Raw genomic sequence first — 17,127 nt, 5'->3', positions numbered from 1 at the left:
GAACTGCATTGGAATGCAAAGTCGGGCTAATGCCTCTCCGTGGCGAATGTGGCGGAAAAATTCTTTGAGACTACGGCGAAGCATGTGACACGCAAGATAAAGTTCCTTGGTGGAATGGATAAGATAACAGTTTTATTTTATTTTATTTTATTTATTATTTGTTTGTTTCTTTAAGAAAGTTTTACAGTATGGGAAATGCTTGAACTGAAGGAACAATTTCCAAAGTATTTGGTGAGACATTCTCTACAACTTTTTAGCGTAAAATTTGTCAACGCACTGGAATTTTACGACGAGGAATAAATTTTATCGAAATTCGTGACGAACATCATAGGAATGCAGCCTTCTACTCCGTTTTCTTTCATTCCGTCGTTGTATTCTTTTTGGTAACACATACTATTGGCGTTTCCATTTGCAGTCTCTCCGAGAAGTCGAAAGTGGCAACAGAAAACACGACTGGGGTGAGAAGTTAGAGACACTATGTCCGCCCTTGCTTTTATTATTATTATTATTATTATTATTATTATTATTATTATTATTATTATTGCTGTTTGTTGCGTTCCCTCATTGACACTGCAGAGATTCCATATGATACATACTTTATTTCAGCTCTGAATGTTATCTTCTTAAAAATTATTTCGCCAATAACGGGTCCTTTCGTTCTGTTCCCTTAAAACTCCCTGCTGTTGGGTTTCCAGATGACCGTGGTTTCATTATAAAAACAGGAGATAACTGTTTAGAAAAAATAGAACACTAAATGAAATAATTCTGACGGTCGCGCCTACGTTAAATTTTCGGAGAGAAGGATTTATTTTGTTGCGAATGGGTTTGAGCTAATCAGTTTTTATCCGCATGGTTATAAAATGGTGAGCTACGCAGTACTACAATAGCTGGACAATATTAACATCGCCTGTTTACATTTTCTTTGTATACTTTCTTTTAGATTTCCCGTGATTTCTGTAAATAACTTCAGGCTAATGGCGCGATTCTTCCTTTAATCTGGTTCACCCACGCGCAGCTGCATTAGTGTTGAATCTTCAATAACGACGAAACGTTCAACTCCAAACTTTCGTTTATGCTCGCCACTCTAATGGCGAACGTTGAAAGTACTGATTAATCGAAAGATTTCTTTCAGTAGATCAGGTGCATGTCCGCAGCGGACATATATATAATATGTTAGCCAGCGGACAGTTGACGACTTTTTTCTTAATTTTAAGGTTTTCTTCTATCAGGCAATCACATGTTAGATGGTCCATATCTTCCATGTTCTTCATCGTCCGGCGTAAATGGTTCATTTGTTCTGCGTATTGGCAACTTACGTGTCCAACGTTACAGATGTGTGGTTCTAGGTATTTGTTATTTTGATTCATGCATGAAGATGGGGCTTAACATTGAGTCAGGAATGACTGAAACAGGATGTTGCATTTAGGCAACCGGAAAGCTTAACTTTTCCTTCAGCTGACGATTTATCAACAACAATGTCACATGACTTCACCACATGAGACACTGGAGCAATGTTGATAATGAGCATTGGCGCAACGTCCTGCAATCAGGAATCTTAGGCCACTACTCTCCTCCTTACATATCGTTAATGGAAATAGTATAAAACTGGCAACCATTCTATTCGACTGAATTCGACTGAATTGGTCACTACCCAAGCATTTGTTAGCGGCAGCGACCTCGGTTACACAGGAGAGAATCTGAAAAGCTGGAATGGAGCAGCTGAGGTTAATATGTTTTTTCTATTATTCGCTGGAAATCAATAACAATTACATCTATTCGCTTTTTGACATTTCTTCTGTTATCCACGCCAATAACCATTACAACTATTCCCTTTTTGACGTTTCCTCTGCTATCCACGACATGGTTGTAGAAGATATCTCCAAATCTTTGGGTGGATAACATTTTATTTACGTCCTATTTTTGACGTCTGTGTTGAGTTTCTCGCTTTAGATCAGTTACGTGGGTCTGAAGTTTATAATTATATAAACCGCTTATGTTCTTTATCTAAGTGGTCAGCGCTTCTGCCTACTAAGCGGAAAACCCGAGTTCAGTTCCCGGTACTGGTAGGAATGTTTCATCGGTGAGAAGACAGGAATATGGTGTCTCCAGCCTCGCAATGCGAAATGGGGGGAAAGGTACTTGAGGTAGAAGTAGCGACTCCAAGGCCTGGGAAGCTGACGAAGGCCGGAAGAGCGCTGTGCCGACCGCATGTCCCCACATGACGTATCAGAATGACACCATTGGCAGTTGGCAGTGAATAGTTGACCAGGGACGGTAGGCCGAGACGGAGCTTGTGCTACTTAGTATTAGATTTCTTTTATCTGTTTCAAATATTTAAAAGTAATTACATTTCTGCCAGGAAAATTCCTGAAGATTAGAAGAGATCTGCTAGAAAAGGGTCGTCGATGATTAATTAAACGGGAAGAGTGAAAGGTTAAGGCATTTATTGATTTCCAATAGCCAAACTTGTGTCGCAGCCGCTGTCTTCCATCCAACATGTGCACAGCCATCGAGCCTGTTAATGGCGACTTACTTCCCTTTCCGGAGTGTGCGCAAAACATCTGAAACTTAATCCGTCCGAAACACAATAAATTGCTCACAGAAGCCTAATCACTCCTCAGTTCAGAGAATCTCTTCCACTCTTAATGATAAATGGCACAGAAATAAGGTTTGCCTTCTGCAAAGAACTTGGGGATAATTCTGGACCATCACTTAGACTGGACTGAATACACAACTGCAGTCTGCAAGAAGGTGCCACTTGGAAAAGTATTTCCTCTCGGACCTAACAAGCAACCCGAAGTGTCACTAATACTCCCCATACTTGATTATAGTCTTCAAGTTCTTTCGTATGAGAACTTACGGCGGCTGGAATGCTTGTGTGCGACACATTTGTGAAGTTCGCCATTTCGTCATATGACCCGTGTCTACAAACAATTATTATGGCTAAATGCTGATAGGTGTAGAGACTGTCATAGCCTGACTTTACTCTGTCGTGTTCTCAATCATTGTACTCCCTCTTACTTACGTTCAACTCTTATACTACTATCTGAACAGCACCGCAGAAATACTCGTTCTCAACACAGTAATATTCTCTCTGTACCACTACGTAACACAGCCATCTTCCTAAAATCATTTTATGTGCCACGAACTCGACTTTGGGATGGTCGTCTTCAAAATATCAGAGAAATTATATCCCTTTCAAACTACGACAGACAGCTAATGGTGCAACTTCTATCACAAAAGCCAAATCTCCACATACCGGGTGGTTATAATTTAAGTGTATCTACTCACAGAGGTCCAATTTGGGCTGTAATCGTCGTACGCCAGCGAAACGTGGTAGGTATGCTAATGCTTTAATGTGGAACCGATTTAAAAAAAAAAATGTTCCAACTTTGGCCGTCAGGAGCGAATCTGGCGCTATACACTGTTTTTATGACGGCCCAGGTTAATAATAAAATCAACTTTATGCCTTCCTTACTTGTTTAACATTTTCTGCCCATGCAGTTCCAAACCCGTTACGTATGGAAACATTTTTATACGGCTTTCTTGCAATCACAGCGACAGATTTGCACCTGAAGACGAACAAATTTTTTCTCAGCGTAAATCGATTCCGCATTGATGCATTAGAATATATACCAAGTTTAGCTGCCATGCGATAATTACAGCCCACACTTAGGCCTCTGTCAGCAGCTGCACTTTAACGACGCGGTACCTGTTCGTATCTCACTCTTGTCAACACCCCTTACCCTTCCACTTTTTCATCCCTCCCCCCCCCCCCCCCCCCCCCCTTTGTCATATAATCCTCTATTGAAAGACTGCTCTTCCTCAGCAGCTACTGTCAGTCCCATTTTTAGTCTTCTTCCCTTTCACTGTCCTTTCCGTTTATGAAAATACTAAACACTGCTTCAAATATGCTATGAAAATAATATTGTTATTCTTAACGCTCTGTAGTTATTAGCATTACTAGCTGACAATCCGGGGTATTCATTTTTCCAGTTTTCTGTTACAAACGCATCCTTTTAAGTACTCGTGCAATAGACTCGATGTGAGATGATCCCGGACACTTCAACGCGATATTGTAAATGTCTCTATGGCAACGCCTCTTTATAGCTCTGTAGACGGCTATTCTTTTCGCCAACAGCCGTTTGCGCTTTGCAGTTGAAGCTGTCAAAAGCGCTCTCAGGTGCCAGCAATTTCCTTAAGCTGAATCGTCTGTCGAGTGTCTTAGTAGCAGAGAATGAATTTATTAAAAGTTCACGCATGATGCGGAATTTTTTTGTGCTTCTCAGTGTTTATGCCGACATATGTTCTGACCTATGTGACATGAAACTATATAATTTTGTAGGTACATCCAGCGGCATCCGTCTGAAAAATGTGTTGCGGATAAAGTTAGTAGCAAAGAAGCAATACATTTAAACGTCGTGCATAATGCGGTAGTTTTTCACGCATTTCAATTTTTATAACGTCAGATCTTCTGCACTATGTCGGGTACGATAATACAAGTTCGTAGGTTCATTTTGTGACATATGCGCATACCGCCTGCGAAGTTTCTTGCGAATAGAGTTAGTTGCACAGAAAGAATAAATTTAAACTTATTGATGTTGCGGCAGCTTCTCCACGCATCTCATTGTTTATGAAGTCATATCTCCTGAACTATAATAGGTAGATGGTTCTTAACCCTACAGCGATTGTTACCTGACAGTATGGGATACGTATACCAAGTTTGTTTGAAGTTGGTTCAGTGGTTTCGGAGGAACTGTGTAACACACACACACACACACACACACGCGCGCGCGCGCGCGCGCGCGCGCGCGCGCGCGCGCGCGTACGTACCCACATACTTACGTTTGTATAGGTTAAAGCCAGTTACTGTGATTGCATATGTATGTTTATTACTGTAAGTGTATATGTTGACATGTTTTATTCTTAGTCCAGTGGAAGAGACAGCCTTAAGACGCTAATGTGATCAGGCTAAATAAGCAATTAAATAAATAAAAAAACATTGCTTGCATAGTATATATAACGAAGGTGATGGATTTTTTTTATAGAATAACAGTACGAAGCGAACTGTATCGAAGACAAAATTGGCTGTGTAGTTGGTTTTGGCCAAGTTGGCAGCGGTTTTTTGACCCAGTAGTGACGGAAGTAGCATCAATCAGCGTTTAAGCCCTGGAGACGCTGGCGGCGATGTAAAATTCATGAGACCGCTCGCGACGCACCTTCCCGCTAATCAGGCTACCGGGCACTCGGTATTCGTCGGACGTACAGCCCCGGCCGCCGGGGTTGGGGCGCCTCAAACTTTTGCGCGGCCCTCGTCTCGCCTCGACCCTACACTCCCTCACTCACTCACTCACTCACCCCGCCGCTCACTCTCTCACTCACACTGGGCGGCACGCCTCCACCGCCGTTGTTGCTGCTGCGTCGGCTTTTCCGCAGTGAGGGAAAAAAGAGGAAATAAGTGAAAGAGAAACAGGAGAAGTGGCAAAAGAGGAAGAGATGAGAGTCGAAAAAGAGATAGGGAAAAGGAAAGGGGGCGTTCCTCCCCGATCTTGAAGAGACCGCAATTCTGCTGCGCACAGATATCATATAATCCCGATGCGATGGGACTGCAGATCTCCAGGGTGTGCCTGGGCGAGGCAGAGACCTCTGCCTCCTCCAGGTCGTAAATAAGCTTGCCGTGTCGCCTTTGTAAGCCTTCGCCGTTGCTGTTTTACTGTGTATACCATACCTCACACACACACACACACACACACACACACACACACACACACACACAAGAGCTTCAGTTAACTCTCTGGATGCTACATCTTACCAACAAAATATTTACTTATTGTTTACATTTTCGTCTTTACACTCCTGTTCCGAAATATTTTTACCTACATTTTCGTCCACATTCGAGGAGTAGATATCACCCAAAAATGAAACTGCGACCATCTAACACGGTATGGTCTCTACCAAACAACCCTTCAGTGCGATACATTTTCCTCCACGATGGATGGCTTGACGGAAACACTGGTTGTAGAAGTCTGCCTTTGGGCCGTTTAGTAAACGTTCCATCTGGAAAACCACCTCGTCGTCATTCTGGAAGTACCTGTATCACAACAGTTTCTTCATCTGAGGAAAGAGGTAGGAACGCTTGGTGTCGTGTCAGCTGAATACTGGGTGAGGGAGGGGCGGCTTAGGCAAAATTTGAGAATCCAAACAAGCTGTATCTGTGAGTGAGTCGTATACAGAATGAGCTGGGGCATTGTCGTGAAGTAAAACGATCCTCCTAATAATGCTCTTGATGACCTACCGTAAATTCCTCAGGAGAGTTAGATAGTATGCTCCTGTGACGGGATTGCCCCTTAGGAGCATAATCTCTTAGCACCTCACCGTGGAAGTACATTTCCTCCCTCTTCCTTCCCCCTCCCTCCCTCCTCCACCCCCTTCCACGCAAAAACTATCTTCTGCTTTTTCGGTGGTTGCGATTCCACAGGTTTTCACTGTTTGCTATGCTGTCCCGGAGACATGCTGACACATGACGCACGTGCCCATTGCGATTAGGCGGTAAGAAGTCGTCTGGATCGGGGACAGCTGCAACGTTCCGCTGTGCCTTTCATGTGGCGTGCTCCTGAATCGCCAACACGAGGCTGAGTATATCACTTTCCAATATTAACACCAATAAAAAAATGCCTGACACTACCAGGAATTCAAGCTAGGTTCTCTGCATAGCAGTCAAACACGTGAACCAATTAGACTGAAAAACATAAGAAATTTACGGGGGGTACTGATAAGTAAGGCCTCCGAATTTTTTACGTGAAAAATCTTAAACGTTTTTAAATAAAACAAACGTTATTAACTTTCTACATATTTATTCTACATGTTTACATATTTACAGCCCTCTGCTGCTAGAGGGCTCTGAATTGTAGCGTGTAACATAGCGGTGCGTAACATAACTATGCAGGTGCGTGAGAAACAGTGTGCTGTAATCGAGTTTTGAATTTGAAGAGTTGGACCACACATGGAGCACCCTCTCCTTCACCATGACAATGTCAGACCACACACGACATCTGCAACAGTCCTACGCCTTGGGCTCACTATTACCGATTATCCTCCGTGCAGTCGCAACTTGGCCCCATCCGATTTTCATCTGTTTCCATATCTTAAAGAATACCTTCGTGGACTTTACTTTGATAGTGACGAAGCGATCCAAGCCGACGTGAGATTGTGGTACGATAAACAGAGTCAAACATTCAACAGTGACGGTATCAATAAACTGGTTTCTCGTCGGGAGAAATATGCTCGTCGCCGGGGTGACCATGTTGAAAAATAAATTTGTAGCTCTGAACAATAAAGATTTAGAGTGAAAATAATGATTGTTTCATTTGAAAAGCTTTAAGAGTTTTCATATGAAAAATTCAGAGCATTCCTTTTCAGCACATCCTCGTGCTATGTAAAGGGCAGTCAAATGAAAACGAGTCAGAAGGAAAAAGTGAGTAAACTGCGTATTAAACTTCCTGGCAGATTAAAACTGTACGCCAGACCGAGACTCGAACTCGAGGCCTTTGCCTTTCGCGGGTAAGTGCTCTACCAGCTGAGCTACCCAAGCACGACCTCATGCCCCGTCCTCACAGCTTTGCTTCTGCTAGTACCTTGTCTCCTACATTCCAAACTTTACAGAAGCTCTCCTGCGAACCTTGCATAACTAGCACTCCTGAAAGAAAGGATATTGCGGAGACATGGCTTGGCCACAGCCTTGAGGATGTTTCCAGAATGAGAGTTTCACTCTGCAGCGGAGTGTGCGCTGATATGAAACTTCTGGAAACTGCTTATTATATCAAACGTAATCTCCGTTCCACTGTGAGATGGAACGCTCAGTGCCTTCATAGAAAAATGTTTGCGATTGCCTACGGAACCATGATTGTACCCAGGCGTGCACCTCTTCGTTGGAAGCAAATCGAAGGCCACGGATGTCATTCTTCAGGGCTCCAAAAATATGGAAATCGCATGTCGAGAGATCGACACTGTATGCAGGATGTGTAAGGACTTCGCAGCGAAACTCCTGCAATGTACTCGAAACAACCATGGCAACATGTCGGCGGCATTTTTTTGGCATGGTATTTCGACTAAGCTGTACAAGTTTCGCTGATAAGCCCTTACACATCCTCCATATAGCCTCCACCTCTCCCCGACCTATTTTATTTCTATGAAGGTATTGACCGTCTTGTCTCGCAGTGGGATAAATGTTTTAAGAGTTTGGAGGTTACTCTTTAAACAATGCATAGCTCACTCGTTTCCATCTGTCTCGTCTTCATTTGACTATCCCTCGTATGATCGTATCTTGGTTATCAGTTGACAGTGCCTCAAAGTTAAGGCTGTGAACTTAATGAGAAGCTGTGTGCTTGAACCTATAGATGTCAGTGTAAGTGTCGAATCTAAGGCCTTCCTTATACAAGTCCTTCCTGGGTTTGGCTGTTTCACAAAAAACAATAATTTCGGAGAAGTTACGAAACAGATGCATAGCGCTGATACAGAGGAGGTAGAGGTTCAGCATCGCATCCAGATTCTTTTAGACATCTCCATCTACAATCCACGTGCCATATTATGGCATTAAGACGTGCTCTTCCATGGCGCATGGAAGTGATTTAGGGAAACCGCAAAGAACCTATATCTGGATGGTCGGACGGAGATCTGAACCCAACTTCTGCAGCTTGTCTATTTGAATAATGCGGAAAGGAACGAGTGACCAACAAAATCGTGCTGGAATGGTGGCTCGTTTGTATGTGGCAGCTGCGGCGCTGTGATAGGGAGAGGGTGGAGCTTCTCTGTTAAGTACGATCTCATGACCACGTTTACTCCGCTTGTATCACATGGCGTGGCTGCGGAAGCTGATACGGGAGCAATGTTTGTGTCGTTGTTTACGCACGTGTCTTCCGGCCGGAACGTAATTGAGAAGGTATTGCGCAGAGGATTGTGACAGCTCTAACGCAATGTACACTGCAAATAGCGTCTCATTTGCATGGCTCCGAATACACACGAGTCCGCGTGAATAAAGAGCCGACGGCAGTGCTGTTTTATTGCGCGCACCAATATGTGCGGATGGCTGTCGCTATAACGTGCGTGTGATGCGTGCACTGAGCGGATAGCTGGTGTGTTAGTGTTCCGGAAATAACCCGCTACTCGCTGCGTCGTAGGACCACGGGCTCGATATAGGCTACGTTTGAGTCCGTTGTACAGAACTCTTAACGTTCAATTGCACTGTAGTGAGATTTGTAAAGCCTCTTTTGAGGGGTGGCAGCAAACACCGGGCTCTTAGCCATTCAATAGAATGCTCAAAATAAGGAAAACTACTAGCTGGATAAACATGAGTCTCGCATCACCCCACCAACCTTCACACTTTACAAAGCCTTGATGCGATATCTCGTACTCCAGTTTCGTCTCGCTTCAGACTCTACTAAAATTCAATCACTTGCTCCTCATCCACGTTGAATAGCGCCAATTCTCGTGTACATCTCACAAACTCGACCCTTCCCTCCATCCCTGACCCCCCCCCCCCCCCCCCGTCTCAACACCACAAACAAACTGCAATACTGGTACTCTATCGCGTTTGTTCCAAAACGTCCCACCTTCACACTCTCCACTTTCCCTCCCAACGCAATTGCAACAATCCCTCTCTCCCAGCCAATGAACTCTGTCCTGAGATCCGACCTTCCTTTGCTCTATTTATTTCTGACCATCATCCATTCCTCTTTGTCTCAGTGTGTTACTTTATGAATATCATTGTTTTATTTACTTTTCCTTCCCCTAAAAATTAATGCCATATTGCCTACAGTAAACTGTTCTTCGTTGCCAGAGAAACTGGTTAATTAAAAACACTACTGTCATTGCTGCAGTGTTTTATACATTACCAAAATACAGTAGATTGCGAGAAGAGAGTAACACCTTTCTCAGTGCGCGAAGCGAAAAGAGTAGTCGTTCTAAAGAGTGAAATTTCTTTTTTCTGAAATTTCAGTAAGCGCTTCAGGAAAAAAAAACAGGATGTTTCCATCAATAATAGGATGCCATACTGATCCCAGTCTTAACTTACGCATCGCTGTTGATGATATATTAAATTCTAAATCAGAAAAAATATTTCTTCTAATGTTTCCAAATATGTAATTTTTATCGCGGAAATAACTTCGGGTTTTATTTCCGAAGAATTTGTTTTACTGACGATGTATCTCAATTTGTGTTGTATAAACGTGTACTAGACAGACCAAATTGGACTAAGAAACGTCTGTCGCCTTATCTCGAAGTAACTACTCTCGCTGTGTTAATGCTCAGCAGGATTATTGCAGCGATTTCTGAGCTTCCTCTCACACAGCGACCAGTAGACTGTATGTTTTAAACTGCAACGTTATCTGTGCGCCTTTACGACGCCACCGCTTTGTAATGTCACACACTGCTCTGTGGCATAAATAAAAATTGTGATTTCACGGGAAGGAGTGTGCCAAACACCGTCTGAGAAAGCAAATCGAGATTATGACTGCAAATCAATTGTGTTGGTAGCAATTCACGCGTACGAAATGTATGAAATCAGTCATTAAATTAACACCACCATCATTTTACTGTAAAGATTATTACAAACCCATACTCGCCTAAAGTCTTTAGAGGCTAATCAGTTTTGAATGAAAAGTTATTTTCAATAGCTCTACAATGAGAACCAGTATCATTCTTCAGACTGAGATTTGCAAAAGCACTTTGTGTTGACTGTTTTCACCAAACGCAAATCATGCAGTTTATTGTCAATACTAGCTGAGAAAACCGGTGTTGTAAATTTGTGGTAACTTCCTATGGGACCAAACTGCTGAGGTCATCGGTCCCTAGGCGTACAAACTACTTAATCTAACTTAAACTAACTTACACTAAGGAAACACATACACCCATGCCCGATGGAGGACTCGAACATCCGACGCGGGGAGCAAACCCGGCGTTGCCCGCGTATTTATTTACAGCTGTGTCCAAGACTCCGTGCGTGTGGAATTTATTTTTGACTTATAAAGCTTCTTTGGATACACCGTTGAATTAGTATAAGTGGGGATATGAATGAAGAGCTTGTTTACTTGACTAACGCGGTAGAGAGCCACTGACACTATGTCCATGGCGGCAACACGCAGCGTCTGGCCTTATGCTTTGTTTGTTGTCATGACACAACATAATCTCACCAGGAATTGTACGTGTTCAAAGCGGTATGGTAAACTGTTAGGAATAAGGGGGTTTTGCGGGAAAAAAATTCGCTCGGCTGCGCCTTTTCTCATTAAAATTTTTGCTTCTATGATGTAACATTGGAGAGAAGTAACTTTAAGCCTCTGTGAGTGCATGCTATGGGAAACGAGATAATGCATGACGCTCTCGATTAGAGCTACGTCGCGCCTTGCTTTCGGAAGGAGTTTCCAAAGGGCGACTTAAATCATGATGTTCTCGAGCCGCGGCAAGTCTCACCTGACTGGATTCTTGGGATCGCATAGTCCTCAGTCTTTTAGTTGTTCTGGTGTATTCAGAAAGATGTGCCATTTCCTTGGCATTTTTATTCATAGACTTGACAAAACTAAATCAAAATATAATAAGTTGGCACGCGAAATACAAATCAAACCTAATAAATTCGTTTTTCCTAGCAAAGAATATAAGAAAGAAGCAAATCAATGTTGTTAAGCTTTTAATACACGAAGCAATATCAGTAAATCCGTATATCCTAGTCAAGCAGATTCGCTATTAGTTTGTATTCGTGAAGGTAAGATTGCAGCCCTTATTCTGTCACTGACATAAACTTCCGAAAATACTTTTGTCACTGAGATTATAAAAAACCCTTTCTTGAAAAAAAAGCAGATACAAATAAAATCTATCGAAAGAAGCAAATTAATGTCACTAAGTTTTTAATACGTAAAGCGAAATCAATAAATCCCTATATCCTATCCAAGAAAATTCGCTGTTAGTTTGTATTCGTAAAGATTATATTTCGGCGCTTAATTTTGTCTCCGACGTAAACTTCCGAAAATACATCTGTCACTGAGTTAAATAACCACGATTTTAGATAAAAATTTAAATCAAGATGTTTTTTTATGGTTTTTTTTTTTTTTTTTTTTTTTTTTTTTTTTTTTTTTTTTTTTTTTTTACGTGGTCCGATTTTGATCAAATTCAGCCCGTAAGTTGCCCCAAGCTACGGCCAAGGTACCTAGGAAACCCAATGTAAATAGGATATTAGCTAGCATGTGCAGAGTGAGTGAGTGAGAGAGAGAGAGAGAGAGATGATCCGGTTTTACAGTGTCGTTATCCGTATAGATAAACAGTCACCTTCGATAAATTCGTGTGAATCTGTGGCACATTTTTTTCCAACAAGATAAACCACCACTGCAAATTCCGCCCAGTATTTTAGTTAATAGTTCTTTCTCTTAGTTAATAGTTGTCTCTTTACTTCCCCTTTGTGTTATTTTTTCGTTCGTTCTCTCTCTCTCTCTTGACTTGCCAAGAGATATGTTCTGTAGACGCGCGATGTCTAGCTGGATCATGCCTTTACGCTGTGCTGTTTAAGCGAACGAGGAAAATGGAAATTAGGACTAATGGCTACTTCCCAATTTCGTAATTACTGTGAGACGACTGTGGTACCCTAAAAATTAGCTAACCAACCTTTAGAATGCAGAATTGCCCTTTGCAGTTCATTTTGAAGCCACTGTTCTGTGGAGTTATGAAGAACAGTTAGACGGAACTGCATAATCTAGTTCGCTCGATAAAGGGTAGTTGCTGCGACATATGCAACGCTCTTAGCATTAGCCAATACGTCAGAGGACCATACATCGTTGCATCTCGCTCATTCTTCAGAGCGCTCTCTACACCATTGCTCCTGGATCGAATCAAATTATGGCCTCACGCTTACATGATTCACTCGCTTCTGTCGGTAATCAGATATACTCGCGCACTCATGAAATGCTGTGTTTGCATGTTGGCGCAAGTATATCATTCGTGCGCCCGTAGCGTTAGCGGCAAACAGTAACTGCACATCGCTCAGCAGCTCCGATTACAGCTAGTTTTGACATAGTATATACCCTTGTGCAGCTCTATTGAATGGTTAGCTAGCAGCAGGTCTCTACACAGTCATTATTGCGTTCTGTATATATGTTAGCTTGCTATATTCGTTTAACATAGTTTCTTTTAAAATAAAAATTTTGGAAAATGCAGGGCGCGTATAGTGACACGTTATATGAGCAGGATACCTCACATTCAATTTATTTTTTCAGATGTCGAGTAAGTCCTTGCTTTGTCTACTCAGATGTACGCAATTGTTCACTTGTGGCCTTTGGGCCTGCGTAGAGTAAAAGGAGTCATTTCCTACTCCTGACCCCCTCGCCCCTGTTTCCACTGAATGTAGTGTATATAACGATATAATAAGGAACCAGTTGTATAAAAGAAATTTAATTTCTTCATCGGTTTCGAGCACTTTGTGCTCTTCTTCTGAAGGTTATACGTATCGCATTACTTGCGAGTGTCAGCAACACTTCATAGTGCCTGTATGTTTGTACCTTTATTCTCGTAAATGCTTTAAAATGTTCTCTGTACGGTGCTTGGCTGGCTGAGAACGAGGCGCCGGCGCTAAACAAAGGGGCTGTTACAGGTAAGCGCACACAGCATAGTTTCAACAGCTCTCGACATGGAGTTGATTGTACTGGACAGGCCGACGCGTCAGATTGCAAAATACAGTGCAAGATGCTACTAGGAATGGCAAACTGAGTGACAGAATTCAACCTCGGACGTTAAAAGATGGGCAGCTAATTGACGGTGCCCTGTAAAAGTTATGGGCGCGCTCACTTCACAGGAATTTGGCTGTGTACACAAATGTTTTCCCACCTTCCACACTCCCGTGTGCAGAAGGCAGATTATTCATCAACTTATATTTAATGCATTATGTTTACCAATATAGCTTTCTGTTTGCTGAGTAACTGTGTGACCTGCTCTCTTGGTTAAAATAGCGGATCGCAAGATCTTGGAATTTTGTTGTAGCTCCCATTTCAATACAAACCCTGATGTTACAAAAGTGTAGAGTTTAACAGCAATTCGAAACCATCTAATAGAAAAATCAGAAATATGGAAAATATAAAAATTCAAAAGGTAAGATTTGCATTAAATCATACAAAATATAGCAGAATAAAACAACTGCATACTATAGTACACATGGAAAGAATGTTTTCCTTATGGCAAGTCCAAACCTGCGACACTTACCAAGTAAACAGTATGACCAAAGCAATGTGACTGCAACCAAGATATCAAACTAATGACGTGTGAAGTAATAGTATGCAAAGCGATTCGTTGCTGTATGTTTCATACTCACAATTTTTGTTTGACGAAATACAGTAGTAACTACACGAACTACACGATTTTTAAGGAACACTTTCTCTAATAACATTTCATTGCTCTTCGAAAGACGGTTACATTGATAATACAGTTGTCAGTTTTCTGATTGAAACGTTTCGGAAAAATATTGTTGCGATTTGCTAAAAGTGAAGACCACTTATTCTCATTTACCCTACACAGTGTATATTAAAGATAGACGCATCGTGCTGATATTCCATTAAGAGAAGAAAGATCTGTAATATATTGCAGTATCTGTACCAGATAGATGTTACTGGAGGTCCCTGGTCTTCTTTCTCCTGGCGTAGCCCATAGACTCTAATGTATTTTTGACACAGCTAATCCTCCTGTCTTGGCAACGGCCTTGCCGCAGTGGATACACCGGTTCCCGTCAGATCACCGAAGTTAAGCGCTGTCGGTCGTGGCCGGCACTTGGATGGGCGACCATCCGGGCCGCCATGCACTGTTGCCATTTTTCGAGGTGCACTCAGCCTCGTGATGCCAATTGAGGAGCTACTCGACCGAATAGTAGCGTCTCAGGCCAAAGAAAACAATCATAACGACCGGGAGAGTGGTGTACTGACCCCCTCCTATCCGCATCCTCAGCTGAGGATGACACGTCAGTCGGATGGTCCCGATGGGCCACTTGTGGCCTGATGACGGAGTGCTAATCCCCCTGTCTTATTGACCGCTGCCTTGCAAGCCATATGTGATGCAACGGCACCCAAAGCTGTAATCTTCCTTTTCACAACCAGTAGCTGCCATCTTTCTGTGAGTTTTACAATCCGGGACAATGCGCTACAGTCGTCGCGGTAGTGATATGTACAGTGGTGGAAAAAAATCGCAACACCAAGAAGGAGTTGTGCAACATACACGAAAGCCAGTAGTCGTTTTTCTACATCTTAAAGATGATGTCTATTAAAATTTCGCGCCAGTCGCACGAGAGTGGTGCTAATGGCACCACTAGGAGGATGCAAATGAGGTTTGCTTTTAATTCACGCTGTAACGGTCGTGAACGTTAGTTAGGTTTGAGATTGGACGTGGTTAGTTGATAATTAAGAATGCCTTTGAGGCGACAAAGACACCATTATCAACACCTCACCGAATTTCAGCAAGGATTTGTAATAGCGGTGCGAGACGCTGGATGTTTCTTCTGCGAAATTGCAGAAAGACTTGGCAGGAATGTAATCACTGTACATGTCTGCTGGCAGCGGTGGTCACGAGAAGGTACGCTCGCAAGAAAACTGGACTTTGGACGGGAGTGCTACCGTGTTCGGCTTATGGCTCTGGCGCATTGTACCACATCCGCAGTAGCAATTTGTGCAGCAGTTGGCATCACAGTGACACAACTAACTATTACAAAGCGGTTACTGCAGGCACAGCTGCGAGCCAGAAGCCCTGTAGCGCGCATTCCACTGACCGCAAACCATCGCCATTTTCAACTTTAATGGTATAAAACGAGAGCTCATTGGAAGACAGGATAGAGGCCTGTTGTCTACATCTACGTGATTACTCTGCTATTCACAATTAAGTGCCTGGCAGAGGGTTCAATGAACCACCTTCAAGCTGTCTCGCTACCGTTCCACTCTCAAGCGTCACGCGGGAAAAACGAGCACTTAAATTTTTCTGTGCGAGCCTTTATTTATCTTAGTTTATCGTGATGATCATTTATCCCTATTTATTTGGGTGCCAACAGAATGTTTCCGCAATCGGAGAAGAAAACTGGTGATCGAAATTTCATGAGAAGATCCCGCCGCAACGAAAAACTCCTTTGTTTTAATGATTGCCACTCCAATTCACCTTCATGTCTATGGCAATATCTCCTCTGCCTTGAACTTTTTCAATATCATCCGTCAGTCCCACCTAATACGGATCAAACACCGCTCAGCAGTACTTCAGAACAGGGCGGACAAATGTAGTGTTAGCAGTCTCTTTAGTAGGTCTGTTGCACCTTCTAAGTATTCTGCCAATGAATCGCAGCCTTTGGTTTGCTCTGCCCATAACATTATGTATATGATCGTTCCAATTTATGTTATTTTTAACTGTAATCCCTAAGTATTCAGTTGAATTTGTAGCCTTCAGTTTTGTGTGACTTATCGCGTAATCTAAATTTATCTGATTTCTTTTCGTACTCATGTGAATAACTTCACATTTTTCTTTATTCAGGGTCAATTACTTTTAGCACCATACAGATATCTTATCTAAATCATTTCGCAATTTGTTTAGGTCATCTGATGACTTTTCAAAACGGTAAATGACGGCATCATCTGCAAATAATCTGAAAGGGCTACTCAGATTGTCTTCTATGCCGTTAATATAGATCAGAAACAATAGAGGGCCTATAACACATGCATGGGGGACGCCGGATATTACTTCTGTTTTAATCGATGACTTTCCGTCTATTACTACGAACTGTGACCTTCCTGACAGAAAATCACGAATCCAGTCGCACAACTGAGGTGATATTCCATAGGCACACAGTATGGTGAGAAGACGCTTCTGAGGAACGGTGTCGAATGCCTTCTGAATATCTAAAAATATGGAGTCATTCTGATACCCCTGTCAATAGCTCTCATTACCTCACGTGTAGGAAGAGCTAGTTGTGTTCCGCAAGAACGATATTTTCTGAAACCGTGCTATGTGTCAGTAAATCATTTTCTTCTAGGTACTTCATAATGTTCGAATACAATATATGTTCCAAAACCATACTGCAAATCGACGTTAGTGATATGAGCCTGTAATTCAGCGGATTACTCCTATTTCCAT

The 17,127-nt window shown here is 42.4% G+C and overlaps 1 protein-coding gene and 1 pseudogene across 11 annotated transcripts in view; both read left to right on the top strand.

The window, feature by feature from the left end:
- Positions 1 to 17,127, top strand: part of LOC126325899 (protein muscleblind-like) — a 576,348-nt gene that overhangs the window by 436,554 nt on the left and 122,667 nt on the right. The gene's annotated exons all lie outside the window — the stretch shown is intronic.
- Positions 14,716 to 14,833, top strand: LOC126337146 (5S ribosomal RNA; annotated as a pseudogene).

The sequence above is a fragment of the Schistocerca gregaria genome, chromosome 2, assembly GCF_023897955.1.
Source record: "Schistocerca gregaria isolate iqSchGreg1 chromosome 2, iqSchGreg1.2, whole genome shotgun sequence".
In the NCBI taxonomy this organism is placed as follows: Eukaryota; Metazoa; Arthropoda; class Insecta; order Orthoptera; family Acrididae; genus Schistocerca; species Schistocerca gregaria.
The sequence above is the reverse complement of the archived record's forward strand: the minus strand, read 5'-3'. Positions and strand labels throughout refer to the sequence as shown.